General features: G+C 39.7%; 1 protein-coding gene across 3 annotated transcripts in view; it reads right to left on the reverse strand.

The window, feature by feature from the left end:
- Positions 1-17,394, reverse strand: part of ITGA9 (integrin subunit alpha 9) — a 294,601-nt gene that overhangs the window by 108,254 nt on the left and 168,953 nt on the right. The gene's annotated exons all lie outside the window — the stretch shown is intronic.

Consider the following 17,394-nt stretch of genomic DNA (forward strand, 5'->3'; position numbering starts at 1 on the left):
GTTTAATGGAGGTAATGGAGTGAAGTAAAAGGGCACATGTTGAATGTAAGTTAGAAAATAAAAAGAGGTGCCAAAGCAGCCTAAACATAACCAATCTGGAATTGATCATTATTGTAAAAGGAATCCAGTTCCACTTAGGCCTGGTCTACTCTTTAAAATTTAGGTCAACATAGCTACATGGCTCAGGGGTCTGAAACATCCACACCCTTGAGTGATGTAGTTAGGCTGACTTAACCCCCAGCATAGAGACAGCTAGGTTGATCGAAGAATGCTTCCATCAACCTAGCTACTGTTGATGGGGATGTGGTGTGCCTACAACAACAGAAAAACCCCTTCTGTCAGCATAGGCTGTCACACTACAGGATTATGCCTTCACAGCTACGGCACTGTAGCTATGCTGCTATTAGTCCCCATAGTGTAGTGTAATAGACCCAGGCCAGTTGGGTACAGCAGAGTAGTAGAAGGCAGATATACTGGCCCCTGGATAAGCAGTTTTCTGTTCCCTGACTGACCAGAGCAGGGGCTGCTCCAGACTAGGATGGAAACATGCCTTCATTTAGCCTGCAAAGAGCCAGTTGAAGCCATTAGGCTAATGAGAACACCTGACTCCAATTAACCTGCAAAGAGTCAGGTGAGGCTGTTAAGCTAATGTGAACACCTGACTCTAATTAAGGCCCCTCTGATACTATAAAAGGGCTCACTCCAGTCAGGCCGAGGAGAGCCAGAGGAGAAGAAATGCGGCTGAAGATCTGGTAATGAAGATATCCTCAAACAACTGGAAAGGGAGCCCTAACGTAAGAGTGAAGAAGGCGTTAAGAGAGAGAAGTGGGGGAACTGTGGGGAAGTGGCCCAGGGAAATGTAGCAACTCTGGCAGTGAAAGGTCAGCTGCCAACAGCTGCTGCCATTAGGGTCTCTGGGCCGGAACACGGAGTAGAGGGCGAGCCCAGTTCCCCCCAACCTGACTCTACAGAGACACCTCCTGGGAGGGGGAGACAGGCCTCTGTCAGGACAGGAGGCTAAACTGTTATTGAATAAGCCCGTAGGGATGAGATAGACTGTGCAAGTTCTCTCACCAACCTCCTTGCTGGCTTATGATGAAAAGGGCTCAGTAGACTGAATCCCTGGCCCTAGAGAGAGAGAAGGGCTACGTGGAGGGACACAGTGAGCCTCTGAGGTTAGCATAAACTTCCTGGAAGCGTGGGACCCACGGGGACAAGGTCGGAGCTCTGCCACAGTAGCCATACCTTTAGTTACCATGGAAAACATGGAGGATGTCATTGGGAAGGAGTTGTGTGGTGGCTCAGAAAAAAACTTCTAGTGGCATGCCAGGGGAAAGTGCCCATAAGGAATTTCAGATAAGGTGCAATCAGCAAAGTCAAAAACCTCCTTGCACCATTAATTTAACATGCACCCACACCATGGTAGGTATACCAATGCCCAGAGCAGCACACACGGTATCATCAGGAAGTCTGCTGTCTGCCCAAGCAGCATTTCAACACTGAAAATAGTTTAAATTATAAGAATTCCCATGGAGTCTACTAGGATTTCTACCAAGGAACCACCATGCCTGGGACTTACACCAGTCTTATGTTTGCACGTTCTGCTTTACTCAATTCCAACTCAGAAAGAAACCCTTGAAAACAACTGATTTACATGAGTCGGCTTATCTAATGCGATTTTGCATCTTCACTTCTGACTTTAGCCCATCTTTGTTTAATAGCCCAATCCTTTCAATGTACTACACAGAGCCCACATACTGACCTCAAGTTGATTTCCAAACATGACGAGCTTATAGGAACAGGCTCTCCTGGTAAATGGTATTGAATTGGTAACACAAGCTAACGTGAGAAAAGACACACTATGCTTCACCCACCTACAGCTAAAGAAGATTCTAGAATTTGATATCCATAGTTACATCATAAGTTCCCCAAAGCGGATTGGGAAACTTCTCACTGAGCAGTAAATTTGGGGTAAAATATTCTAGACACCTTCTTTAAAGTTGATCCTTATGAATTCATCATTGTAAATTCTGCGGGACTTTCCCACAAAATAAAGAGGTACTTCCAGTGCCTTTATCTTCTTAGCCCATTTTGTTTATAATCTTTGCTCACCATGTTCTACAATTCAGGACCATATTTCAAATGACAGCTTCTCACTGTTTCAGTACAAACTGCAAAAACTGTGCCTGAATTTTTATGGCTGCAACTAATTGCAGGCACAAATCCCACCTCTGAGTTGGCTAAGTAACAGCTTTGCAGGTACATAACTTTCTAAATGGTATGATTTGCTCTCACAATTATGATGCAAACAAACAAAGATGCAATTTTTGCAAAATTGCATCCACATAAAAGGGAGCCCTGGCTGGGAGCCCACTAAAAATTTGGTATTAAAATGTCAATTAGAGTCAAATCTAGCAATTTTTACATCAGTAAAACTCGCACTGAAGTCAATGGGACTTCTGCTCAAGTAGTCATTGAATTCAAGAGGCCAAATGCTGCAATCTTAAACATTTAGGATTGAAAAGCAAACAAATTCTCCTACCAAGACATAAATGGCAAACTACTAGGATCATCTAGTAATCACAAGTACACAGAAAAAAAATAAAACATCATTAATGTGAATTATTTCCTAATAAGTTCAAAATCACAGTATTTGCATACACTTAAAAAAACTAGATGAACAGCTTGCAGGCTTTAGTAAAATCTGGATGTATGTGTTGCTTTAGCAAGTGATGAAAACTAACAAAGGATTCATCAAGTGAAGGACGTGCTAGCTGCAATGCTCTCATCATTAATGTCTAGAAGTTGCCATTATTTGAGAGGCAGAGGGGTTAGGACTGACTCCATATCCTATCCACAACTTACTTTTATTTCTGCTCATGCAAACAATAGGAAAAAGATTCCTCTGATTTTGTAGCATTTACAGATTTAATAGTCACAACCAAAGAATGTGGTCATTTAATACTGAATAGTAGAACAGTTGTTTAGAATGATTTTTTAATAAAAAATTAAAGACCCAGGCAGTAACAATAAATAAGTACTGCATGTGAGCATAATGTTACTGCTTTCCACAGTGCCATTATCTGTTATAGGTTTCAGAGTAGCAGCCGTGTTAGTCTGTATTTGCAAAAAGAAAAGGAGTACTTGTGGCACCTTAGAGACTAACACATCAGACGTCAAGAATTATAACATTCAAAAACCAGTTGGAGAACACTTCAATCTCTCTGGTCATTCGATTACAGACCTAAAAGTGGCAATTCTTCAACAAAAAAAACTTCAAAACCAGACTCCATCGAGAGACTGCTGAATTGGAATTAATTTGCAAACTGGATACAATTAACTTGGGCTTGAATAGAGACTGGGAGTGGATGGGTCATTACACAAAGTAAAACTATTTCCCCATGTTTATTCTCCCCCACCCCACCCCCCCACTGTTCCTCAGACGTTCTTGTCAACTGCTGGAAATGGTCCACCTTGATTATCACTACAAAAGGTTCCCCTCCGCTCCCCACCCCCCCGCCCGCTCTCCTGCTGGTAATAGCTCACCTTAAGTGATCACTCTGGTTACAGTGTGAATGGTAACACCCATGGTTTCATGTTCTCCATGTATATAAATCTCCTCACTGTATTTTCCACTGAATGCATCCGATGAAGTGAGCTGTAGCATTTATGTATCATGTATGTTCAAATAAATTTGCTAGTCTCTAAAGTGCCACAAGTCCTCCTCTTATTATTATCTGTTATAGTGAGTTATATCTGAATGAAGGCATTTGTGGCAATGTTAAATTTAGCCACAAATCTTTCACGATATATTCCTCCATAGAAGAGGAGGACCTGATTTTTAAGAGAGCACTGACTGATCGCGGATTACAGCGCCAACATCAAATTCACATCCTTACTGAATTTTGTGAAAAGCCCCAGTGGTTCGAAGCTGACAGGAATTCAGATCTTCATCAGAAATGCAACAGAAGATTGTGTTTAAGTCTCATTTTAAGAGACTAGTTTCCTGAATCATTAAATCTGAGTACATCTGGAATGAATCAGGTACACTTTCAGCAAGACATGGATTAAGAAAAAGAATCTGCCTATTGGCAAGGGAGCTCCCAAGCCCTGTTTACTGCTCTGGGGCATGATGTCATTGAGCATGGAATGCCTGCTGTGATGTATGAACTGTACTACCAATATGATGCCATCCTTCTCCAGCATCTGCTGAACATTAAACAGGCTAGCTGCCGAGTCAAAATATGTCAGTAAAGCTGTGTTGTCACCGTATGGGAACAAGAAAATAAACCAAGCCATGCTTCATTGCAACAAGCTAAGACAAACAATCTAAGGAACAAAAATCAAACAACGGCTTTTGTTTTATTTTTCACTGAATGAAAAATTTTAAAGTGGCTAAACTTTTCCCCCAGATACATGGTTCAAGCCAAGGCAGATCATCTAAAAATAAGAAAGCATAGATCTAAACCTAAAAATCAAGGGGCAATCACTAAGCAAATTTTAAAACAAGAATAGAATAGAATTATGCTACACAGTATGTACAAGTGGAGAGCTGGGTGAAAGTTGTGTGAAAGACTATATAGCTATAGGTATATTATATATGCACACACAATAAATATATAATTATGTCAGCTTCTGTATAAGAAAAGGGAGTGGGCCTGATACTCAGAGGTGCTGAATACCTGCAGACCCATTGACTTAAAGAGGATGGGATGTGGGATGGTCAGCCCTTTGGAAAATATCAGGCTCCAACCTTCTTCTAGGGATCAGGTTTAGATTAATTAACTAAAACCTTCCCTTTACTCTGAATTCATTGGCTCTAGCACAAAGTATAAAAAGAAAATACTTTCATTTCCCCCCCTAAAGTTATTGACAAAAGGAAACAATTCTAAAATGTCAGGACATCAGAGGTGTCTCTTTTAACCTGCCCTCATCTTCTGTCCCAATCCCTGATCCCCTTTGCATTGCCTTCTCACAGTGATGCTGCAGTCATCTGGGAAAAAAAAGATTGGAAGGGAGAGGGCTACCAGAAAAGATCTACAACTTTCATTCCCTCACCCCCCAAGATGATGGTGCTTTAGTTACTGTGCATCTGGGGAGACATAATCTACATTCCAAAAAAGGTAAACCTGGACTCATCCCCCAATTTCCTTTACTAGTCAGTAAAAAACACATATTGTACTTAACCTCCCTAATCTCTGCAGATTACTCACAGGGCAGGGAAGGAATGCAACAGGACTTTCTCCTACCCTGTTGGCCTGGGTCACCATTTTCCCCATTGGTATTTCAAGTCTTATATCCCTCACACAGTAGAAGCTGTAGTGCAGACAGGATCAACTGAACAGGATTAGACAACACATGGGTACCAAATGCCTAAACCCATCTGAGTCCTAACTTCTATGGGTGGAGCTGTACCAATGGGAGAATTAAAGGGCCCACTTTTGCTAATGCAGAGAAGGTATGGGTGGATAAATAGCATTCATCCTGCAACAAGCAAAAAGCAGAGCGCTTCCAATGCCACTGTTCAGCCTCACTCATAATGAGGCACTGAATATAACTACAGCTGTAGGGAATGATTATAACAAACCCCCCAACTGTGCAAAATTCACCCCGTTTGGGATTTCGTTACCAACTCTAAATTCAGACCAGACTCTCTAGAGAGATTTGCAAAGCCTTTAGGCGAACCTCAGCCAACTTATGGTTTTGAGTGAAATCTGATGAAACTCGTCACTTCACCTGGCTTTGACAGGAAAACATATGAAGATCGACAGTTTAGATTGTGCTTGATTTGGGGAAATTGCAAATCTTAGGGGTAGCAGACTCATAACAAATCCAAACAAAAAAAAGTTCACACAAACCCACATGAAGCAAAACCACTGGATGCTGCATAGCTCTGATATTGTCCCTTTCATTCCCATAAGCACTCGAGGTCACCTCTCACAGTCCAAAAGTCAATCTTGACTAAAGCTGGGGTGTCTGCTCGGAGGAGCTGCTGATTGGTCTTTTATTAACATACTTTAGGGGGGGCCAAAATCCTGCTGTCTCCTCAGCAGCCCTCCCCCTGCCCCCACTGGTGGGATCCGCTCCAGAAAGGAAGGGGACAGCACTTGGAGACTTTGATCTACAGCCTCTGTGGACCACAGAGCTCTGTAGAACTTCCTGGTTTCCAGGTCAGAGGACTTCAGTGTACAGGCTATGCTAGGAAAGACGGGTGGCTAGCTGATTATAAAACCATTCTCCAGATGAAGGAGCAGTACTTTCTGCATGGGGGCTATATTACTACAGTTGCATGGCAGCCTAGAAGAGGAGAGGGGGATTCTTTACTCCCTTGGTCCCTGTGGAAAGAATCCTGTCACACAGGCTAGTTAGTCTGTACACACACTGGGGCCCAGGATTAGGTCACAAAAAGTGAAAGTCTGATCCAATTTTTCCTTCTTTTCCGTGTCCACTTTTTTAAAAAACAAGAACACAGTTTAATGGTCCAGGAGAAGGAAGGCACAAAAGATTACATATACTGTCTGGCGGCTGTCCCTGGTCATTACTGGGGGATTGCAACAAAGGAGAGGTTACTGCTGTGGGATTAAGAACAATTATTACAGCATTCTCAGCCCTTCTCTGGGAATGCCAAATAGATCTTCTTTCCAAAATTCAGTTTCCTCACATACAGGGCCGGCTCTAGGTTTTTTGCCGCCCCAAGCAAAAAAAAAAAAAAAAAGGATGCCCAGAATGCCGCCCCTGGAATTGTGCCACCCAAGCACGTGCTTGCTTTGCTGGTGCCTAGAGCTGGTCCTGCTCACATAAATCTCACATCATCCCAGCTGACATGCCAGTGTTCAGTGACATACGCTTTCAATTTTTTACATTTTAAATGACATGTGCAGTGCGTAAGCAAATCCATGTGAAAGATGCCACTCCCTTTCCCCACCCCCACGGCCCACTCTAGTTACACTCTTCAAAAAACAGGTAACTTTCTTATATTACTACTTATTGCTACAGAGCCACAGATGTGTAAGCCTTTCCAGGCAGAAATAAAAAGGCTAACGGGGGCCTGATTCTTATCTCACTCATGCTGGCTTTACATCAGTGGGATTCTCTTGATTTCCGTGGAGTTACATCTGATTAACAACAGGATAAGTGAAAGGAGAATTAGGCACAACATCCCTGTCGAATCTATAATCAAAAGCCCCGATTTTATACACACACATCCAGGACTTTATTCTCATAAACAGGCTCACTGAAGTCAATGGGCTTGCACACGTGAGTTAAGTTTTTCACGTGTATGGGTGTGTGCAGGATCAGGCCTAAAATGAGAACAGAGAGAGAAGTAAATATGAGAATGGAATAATTACTCCCACTGAACAGGAGGTAGGTGCTACATGTATGCAATGTGGATCCCACACTGATTACTTTAAAAAAAAAAAAAAAGTTACTGCTTATTATTCAAAAAGGTCAAAGGAATGAGTTATGTTGTAATGGTGGATTAGCATAGATAGGCCTAGTAGAAGTACTTTAATACATTTTGAGGAGAAATTTAGTACTTTGTGCCACGACATTTCGACGGATTAAATCTTTAACAATGACAACAGGCAATACACATTTCCTGAGGAAAAATGAATCTTTTAGCAACTGAACTCCTTGTGAAATCTGACAAAACAGGTTGGATTTTATTTTCTCTTCCTGGAATGCAGGAGCAAAATATGGAATCAATTAGTGTGCTCGGTTGAGCACAGAAGAGGGAAAAGGGGACAAAAAGTCCTGTACACCAGTCATTTATAGATCACAACCAACGGGTATTTAACCAGGGAGGAAAACTTTTAAAAATGTACAGGGAATTTGTTACACAGTAGCAAGTGATTTATGTCAAGAAGATATGCCTAATTAAGATATTTTTAACTGAGAAATGAATCAGTATGGAACTCAGCACATACAACATTATCACCAGCAACTCCTCTGTTTCAAGCGTTTTGCTACCCTCAGCAAACAAGGCAACTCACCGACTGATCTGTACATCAGCTCAGCTTTACTGGATTTTGTAAACTGCATTAAAAAGAAAATTTGTCTAGCTGCTGTCAATCTGTGCAGTATCTGCTGAGCTTAGATTTCTCAATGGCAACTAAAATACATGACAATATTGCAGTAGTTCAATCCTTCTCTTTGGTGAGACTGACATAATTGGTTATTAGTTCAAGAAACAGTTCTCTGCCCTACAACCTCTTTGGTATAGAATGGTCTACCAATGCAGAGATGTCCATGAAGAATGCAGGGTCTTATATTAGTTCAGTAGTTACTTCAAAAGGGAAGTGGCCACATATCTTGAAAGCCCTGCTGTAATCAAACCTTCTGTAATCAAACCTTCAAGACAGACATATTCCAGTGGATATATCCTGGTGATGATTACAAAATAAAGTTGCGTTAAGTCTCATTTATGCACTGTCCCTGACTGGGAGAGAGCAGCGCATTGCAAAGAGAGAGTAGGAATCCATATTCTTTTATTGCCACTGGATTTTTGAGCTCTGTAATCACTCATTACTTGTTGGTTCCATTACCATCTGGAGTGATTCAATCACTGTACGCTCAGCAGGCACAGGACTGGCCATTGCAATAGATGTTTTTGCGTGTGATAGATTTATGATGCTCTGAGTGCCACTGGCCAGATGGAAACCAAGGAACTATTCCTTCATCCCAATGCACACTCAATGGAAAACATTCAGCTAGTTCCCTAAGATGATGCTCCCAATGCACACTCAATTGAAAACATTCAGCTAGTTCCCTAAGATGATGCTCCCACTGCAACTTACATTATATTCTGTTTAATCACTGGCTCTGCTGGTAGCCCTTTCAGGAAACTGCAAATCAGATCCTTGACATGATGCAACAAAATTATCCACAAATACAATATGCACCTCATTAGCAACAGATTATAGCTAAGAATAGAGCTAGGCTATGAATAAAAAGCCTGCTTCTTTGAAATAATGAACTATGAATATTTAGTTACTTATATACTATACGATATTTGAAATGTACTGCACGCATAAGTACAAAAATATTATAGTAGGCATTTTCATTTTATTCCTTATGTTACACCAAATTGCTTTGGAATGACAGTCAGTTATTCTACAATATAATAATTCTAAGTGATGAAGTTGTTCATATTACAGGGTGATATCGCAGCATGATTGTGTGAGACATCACATAGGAAATTATAAATCCCCACATGTCCCACATTTACCCTTCTTCTTCTAACTGGAAAAACAAAGGAGCCTCTTAAATCTTAATACTGTCCTAGGATATTACTAGGAACTGACCACAGACTCTAAGTGTCCTTTGACCCAATAAATTAATATCATATTGGACATATATTTCAAGTGACAGCACCTACTTCAATGGACTTGGATCAGGCCCCAAGAGCACTGATCCTTCCTTTCTAATACTGAGATTGATAAAATTCCAGAGTGCACTCATTTTTCTTTTGTTTTCTGTAAAGCAGATAATTTGGCAAGATCTCTCGCTCTGAATAAACTGACTAGGATAAACAGACTATAAAAATATTGATTAAGGAAGTTTTTATTTAATGCATGATAAAATAAATGGAATAAAAACTCTTCATCTGTTATGAAGGCCTATAGAGCAAGAAAAAAATAGATCCTATCAGAAAAAGTAATTAAGCTCCAAATGAAAGGATATTCTTTTTCCTCATCACCACTGTTTTGCTAAGACACAGTGTAGGGGCAGAAAACCACAAAGCGCAGGCCATGAAACATGAGGCCTCACTGAAAACCAATTCCCATTGCCTGATCAAAGCAAGATAAGCTCTGTGGCATGAGCTCAGTCAAACTTATGAAACATTTTACTTCCTACACTAAGCCAGAAGCTTGCTGCTTTTCTCTGCCAGTTTTCAAATCTGATCAATGTAAAAACCTTTTTTTAAAAAAATCACAATATCTATAGTTAAAGGCTATAGACTAACTAATAAAAGCTGTTGAACTTCAAAATATTGTTTGTTCCTTTTTGGGGGCTCATACAGTATCTGTATTCTTAAAATATTTAACTACTTTCTATGCTATTCCCCTGTTGTTGGTGAAAAGCAAAGGTACATCATAACACACATTTATCTGCTACTTCTGGATTCCCTCAGCCCAGATTCTGTAACAGTTGGACATGAAACTCTAGGTTGTAGTGAAACTATCAGGGCTACATTTTTAAGCACAGGCTCCTGCACCAGTTGAAACAAAGAGAATTTTACAGTTTACTTGAATGGGAGCAGAAGCAAGTCCATAAGTTGCATTTATAGTTTGCAGCCACAAAATTCTCATATGCAAACGTGAATGAAATGATTGTATCATTAAGTACCTATAAGAAATTACTCTTTTCACAGGTGCAAGAGAAATGCATACAAACTTGGGGGTTGATCCAACGCCCCTATAGAAGTCAATAGAAGTCTTACCTTTGTCTTCAGTGGGAAAAGAATTAGGCTTTTTCTGGCCACATCCTAGCAGCTCATATGGACATTTTTTTTTTTTTTTCTATGGAGTTGGTTGGAATTTTTTTGACAAAACATTTTTCCATTGGAAAATAAAACTTAATAGAAATCAAAACATTTTGCCAAAAAGTATCAAATTCAATGAAGTTTGCAATGGAAAAGATTCTGAGGTCCAAGGTGGAATCTCTGATCATTTCCAGAGATAAGACACACCTAAATCAAAACCTGACATTTACCATTTGAAAACAGACTTTTCAACACACAATTGCATTTTGCAAAAACATTTCAAAGATTCTGTTTTCATCCAGGTGAGGAACAAAAACAAAATTTCAAAACCTTGAAATTCTTCACATAACAGGACTATCGTTCCCCAAACATCTCCCGTGTTCTACACGTTTCATTTCACAATTCTGTATTTCCAATGTAAATAATTTACAGTACTAATGAGTGAAAACAACAGGTATGTGTGGAAGGGAGGTAAATTTGGGTCTGTAATAAGAGCAGCAGATAGGGTATAAGCCAACATGAAAATAGCTTTGTTTCATTCTCCACACGGTTTGGTCTTGAGGGCAAATATAGAACTAGAAATATTCTAGCGGGTGAGCAATTCTAGTTCCAATGACAGATTAAGTGTAACTTTAGGTCATAGGATTAGATGGGACACAAGCTGCCTTTGAAATTTTCTCATGAATAATAATTATTTATATAGCATTATTTTATCCACGGGTTCTTGCAGTCCTGTGTCTTTCCAAAACTGATTTACAAACTATACATATGAGCCAATTCAATCACCACCAGTGGGTAATGCAGCTGCCATCTGACAAGTCACAGCAACACTATTTTGTTCTATAAATAGTAATGCTACTATGTTTCCCATGGTACGCAGATTGCCATTACAGTGACACAGCCATGCAGGGGTTCCTCTCTAGCGGCATCTCTTAAGGAAGGCACCAGCCTATTCTGCTCTAAAGTTGCCACCTTCCTCCAATCTTTTGTTTGTTTGTTTTTCATGAGAGAGCCTATTTCTTCCAAAAACATCTTTTCTGATACACAAGCAAAAGCAAATATTCTCCAGGACTTTTTATCCATTTCCATTACATTCTAAATAGAGCCTAATGAGTATCATTACATTTGCTGAAAGACACCTGAGTGCCAGCAGCACTAAGCTAGCTCCCAAACAGTAGCCTGAGGGAGAAGGCAATCTTGAGACTAAATCCAGCCTACATGGGCAGAAGGATTTGCTGATTCAACACACGCCAATCATAGCTCACATACTGGGACAAAAAGAAAAGGAGTACTTGTGGCACCTTAGAGACTAACCAATTTATTTGAGCATAGGCTTTCGTGAGCTACAGCTCACTTCATCGGATGCATGAAATCTCCAATGCCTGCAACTCATGCTAGACAGCATTTTCATATGGATTCAGGCACTCTTTTTTCAGTGGGATTCCTAGACATGTCGTCTTTAGGTTTGCCCTGTGGAGACAGGCATATTCCCAAGTTCTTCATGGCTCAGTGCATCAATCTACGACCAGATAGGCAGGTATCACACCAGAACCTGAAGCCAGTTCAAGTATGTCAAATGAGATGTGTGTTCACATTCATCATCCTGCTACTATGGCAACTTGTAGTTTTATCTTAAAGGGCCAGAGTGCTCTTTTCCTCATATAGAGTCAGGGGTACATAGATTCACAGACTTTAAGGCCAGAAAGGGCCATTGTGGTCATCTTGTCTGACCTCCTGCATAACACAGGCTGGAGAATTTCACCCAGCACATAATGGGGACACGGATGCACTTCAAGTTCTAAATGAGCAGTTACACAGAGGCCCAATGAGAGCACAAGACTTACTACCTAAACTTGATGGAAAAGACATTCTCTGTTGAGAAAACAGATTTCACTGTGTTCCTTTGAAACTTCTCATACTGTGTATGATCTATAATGACTATTTTCAATGCTAAATAATGTATTTTTAAAAATATATCAGAAGAAATGTTCTCTCTCTGTTGGAACTAGTCCACACATAAAAGTTATTGGAGATTAGATTCAATATAACTATTTCAGTGGGTCTGTAATCTGCTTTTTAAATTATTACATTTTTAGTGCTGGTTGGTTGGCATGCATGGCCAGTTTCCTATTGCTATCCAAAAGGCTGTGGCCATAAAAATAAATTCTACTGCAAAATATTTTATTCCTGTTATCCTTAGGGTTGCATGTTGCGCTACTAGGATTGCCAAGGGATTTATATTGTATGTATACTATCAGCCCATCATTTTTTAAATGCAACCCTTTTCTGGATTTTGCAGTCTCCACAGTCAGTCACTACGTCGCACTAACACAGCAATTCTAAGATGTTGGTGCAGAGACCGTTCCCAACCAACGTGTTAAAAGGTCATGTTTTTGTTTCTTTAGTTTAAGGAAAATAGATTTGAAGTGGGGTCATGTATGTAGAGAGGAGATACTTAGATGAGCCCAGCAAATTGCAGTCCTGTACCACTTGGGAATAAGACAACTGCAGTGGTGGAGTCATATCAAACATGCAGATGAAGGTATGATTTTACAGAAGCTTTATAGAGCTGCGGTCAAAGGAAGTAGACTACAAGGCCGACCACCAAGGAGGTTGGAAATTGCAATTCTGAGGGATTTAAGAAGCCTAAATCCTCCCATATTGACTCTTACTGAAGGAAGATGATTTGCAACGGGCGGTTCAAGATAGATGTCTTTTCTATGCTCGACCATGGCTACATCATAGCCATGTGTATCTGCTGCTGCACATATGTAAAGACAGTGTCTCTGTGCCCTGGTCACTTTAAGTTCCCAACCACAGCTTCCATCTCGCCCAGCTTCTGTTTTCCCCAAGACAAAGAGTTGCAACCAATGATTCTCAGTTCCCACTTCCCTATTTACCTGGAGCGCAGGCAGCCCCTTCCATGACTGATTCATCCAGACCAGAACTTATAAAGACCCTCTGAAGTGACACTAACCGCACAGGTTGTGTTAAATTACTCTGGGAGCTAGAAAGCTGCAATGGAGGAGCAGGGGAGGATCTGTCTATGATCCGTAGCCTCCAAAATTATCTCCTTTCTATTTAGTACAACTGAGTGTCTCTTCTCTGCCTCAATGTACAGGACTTTACCCAGGCCCTCAAGACATGTTTCTGAGGATGTTCTATAATAACCTTTCAGTTTATTTCAGGCATTAGTGAACCTGTTCACCAGGCCCCACAAAGAATATTGCCCACGCCCAGACATGAAATCAAACCCAAAAGTTTTTGAAATGGTTCGAATTTTTCCATAGTTTACCATCTTCAAGCACTCTCCCTGCACGTGCTGAGTCCCATCCCCAGTGGAGGGCGTTGATATATGCAGTGGCATCATTTCCAAGTGTACTGCACACCTGACCCACATGCAAAAACAGTCAAAAGTAGAACATGCCACAAACTCAGCATCATTTCCAGCTTAAGACTATATCTATGCTTACCAGTAGATCGGCACTGCTGTAATCGATGCAGCACTGTCAATTTAGCGGGTCTATTGAAGACCCACTAAAAATATAGATTTTTTTGTTACATAACTGCATTCAAAAACAAAACAATGTAAAACTTCAGAGCCTACAAATCCACTCAGTCCTACTTTTTCTTCAGCCAATCACTAAGACAAACAAATTTGTTTACATTTACAGGAGTTAATGCCGCCTTCTTCTTATTTACAATGTCACCAGAAAGTGAGAACAGGCATTTGCATGGCACTTTTGTAGCCAGCATAGCATGGTATTTACGTGCCAGATATGTTAAACATTCATATGTCCCTTCATGCTTTGGCCACCATTCCAGAGGACATGCTTCCATGCTGATGACACTTGTTAAAAAATATTATGGGTTAATTAAATTTGTGACTGAACTCCTTGGGGGAGAATTGTATGTCACCTGTTCTGTTTTACCTGTATTCTGCCATATATTTCATGTTTTAGCAGTCTCGGAAGATGACCCAGCACATGTTCCCAAAATGAACACCACTTTCACTGCAGATTTCACAAAATGCAGAGAAGGTACCAATGTGAGATTTCTAAAGATAGCTACAGCTCTCAACCCAAGGTTTAAGAATCTGAAGTGCCTTCCAAAATCTGAGAGGGACGAGGTGTGGAGCATGCTTAGAGAAGTCTTAAAAGAGCAACACTCCAATGCGGAAACTACAGAACCTGAACCATCAAAAAGAAAGTCAACCTTCTGCTGGTGGCATCTGACTCAGATAATGAAAGTGAACATGTGCTGGTCCGCACTGCTTTGAATGGTTATCGAGCAGAACCCATCATCAGAATGGATGCATGTACCCTGGATTGGTGGTTAAAGCATGAAGGGACATATGAATCTTTAGTGCACCCTGGCACATAAATATCTTGTGATGCTGGCTATACCATACGAATGCCTGTTCTCACTTTCAGGTGACACTGTAAACAAGAAGCAGGCAGCATTATCTCCTGCAAATGTAAACAAACTTATTTGTCTGAGCGATTGGCTGAACAAGAAGTAGGACTGAGTGGACTTGCAGGCTCTAAAATTTTACAATGTTTTATTTTTAAATGCAGTTATTTTTGTACATAATTCTACATTTGTAAGTTCAACTTTCATGATAAAGAGTTTTCACTCCAGTAGTTGTATTAGGTGAAATGAAAAATACTATTTCTTTTGATTTTTTACAGTGCAAATACTTGTAACCAAAAATAAATATAAAATGAGCACTGTATACTTTGCATTCTGTGTTGTAATTGAAATCAATATATTTGAAAATGTAGAAAACATCCAAAAATATTTAAATAAATGGTATTCTATTATTGTTTAATCGTGCAATTAATCATGATTAATGTTTTTAATTGCTTCACAGCCTAGCTTGGAGGTAGTTGATTTTTTCAGTAAACGTCAGCAAACATCAATTGTACTGTACATGCATACAAATGAAAATATATTTCCATTGATGACCATCAAAATTCACAGATAAATCAAACTCTAAGTTTGCCTAAGGAAAATTACTTAGTATATTTTGACATGCCATGTTGACAGTTAAATTCTGCTAAGCCTAAATATTGAACAAGGGAAGATAATCTGTACCCAAAGCATCTTAGTCAATAAAAAGCTACAAAGAAATTCAGAGCAGACCTGCTGGCTCTTGCCAACAAGCTATTATTTTTGTTTCTTGTTACCTAGTTAAATATGCTTGTTAAGCGTATGCCATCTAGGGGTACATTTCCAAAGCACTGGATGACGTTTTTACTATGTAGTTCTCACTGGGTCAAATTCATTCCTTGTGTAGCCCCAGAACAGAGTTGGTGTGTGGTACCTCACGGTATAATGGTGATCACTACAATTAATTCTCATGATGGTAACCTAATCTTTGAGAGTTAGATGTTCTACTTAGAAAATTTGCAGTATATGATGTGAAAAAAAACAATGTACTGTAAAGCATTTAGCACTGTGTATACCTTATGACTCTTAAGTGTTGAGGTTACTGAAAAGGATACAAACCAGAAATATTTACAATGAGAAACTAATGGCCTTCCACTTATACCAATTTTTTTACATTGATGGAACTGTATAGACATAAATGGAGCAATTTTTCCAGTGTACATGAGAACAGAATCAGGTCCAAAAATGTCTAGTACAAAAAAGCAATGATCCTGTAAATACTTCAATTCATTCTGGTGTATAAGCATTGGAAATGACTGAAGGTCTGTAACAACTTCTGTTACGTAGACAGGAAGAATTACAAAAAAAAATGCTTATATACAATCTTTCAGCATATGGCATTGCGTGTATGAGAAATTAGTCATACTATACAGGATAGGCACCTTTTCCAACCTATGCAAAACCAGAATCCAGAGCAGCCTTTGAATTTTAAACAGGCAATAATAATACATATTTTAATTTCTTTAGATGGAAGAAAGTTATAGGTGTTTTCTAAAAACAGAAAACGGACAGTCTTGGAGGTTAAACACAAGAGCAATCAACAGAATATGTTATCTATTTGAAGACATCCTGTATATTTCAAATAGTAACTCAGAGATGAACTAAAATGAAGAACTGAGAGGTTTGATCAGCACTTGCTGTATCAATGTTGTCTTGTTTTAGAATACCTTATACTCGTTTTACAGTCATGGTTTTTATTTGTTTAGGGGAAATCGACAGCTTATTTTTCAAATAATAAAATCAGGCTTAAATCTAGACAGCTGAAGGAACTAGCAATCCCCCAAACACTACTAACTATATTGCTTATTGCCATGACTTCAGAGGACTGACTCATAGCAAGTAAGTGTCTTCAGGATTTGTCCCCTAGTTTTCTGGATTATCTCTGATCTGAAGAAGAGGGGGGGAAATAAAACACAGTTCTCCAGTGTGTATTTTGTACACCTCTAACATTCTGTATAAGGTAACAAGTCCAGGTTTGGAGGGTGGGGGGTAAAAGGCAAACTGCAAGCTTGGAATCCATAGCTTGAGAACCCAATCCAACTCCCAGTTAGTCAATGGAAATACTCCTGCTTACTTCAATGAGAACTGGAGCTGGTCATAGTTTCTCAGAGTTTGCTTTCAGGGTTTTGGTTCAGGCCTATCTCTAGTTACAACTATAAAACACTGTAGAGTTGTGCAAAATACTTTTAGATCTGCTGACTTTACTGTTTTTGACTTATTCTTTCCTGGCCTGAGAGCTAAGGGTTTCACAGACAACATCTGCATCAAACAGCAAAACACCTGAAACATGGTTAAATACTTCAGATCAGCATTTCACTCCCTAAAAGTGAGCTAAAAATGCTAGGAAAAAGGAAACAGAAATGATACATAAGGTTCAACTTTAACCTGAAAAAAATCCAGAAATGAAATAAGCACATCCTGACCAAGCAATACAATATGCCTTTTTCTTGGATCAT

This window comes from Lepidochelys kempii, chromosome 2 (assembly GCF_965140265.1).
Source record: "Lepidochelys kempii isolate rLepKem1 chromosome 2, rLepKem1.hap2, whole genome shotgun sequence".
NCBI classification, from domain to species: domain Eukaryota; kingdom Metazoa; phylum Chordata; order Testudines; family Cheloniidae; genus Lepidochelys; species Lepidochelys kempii.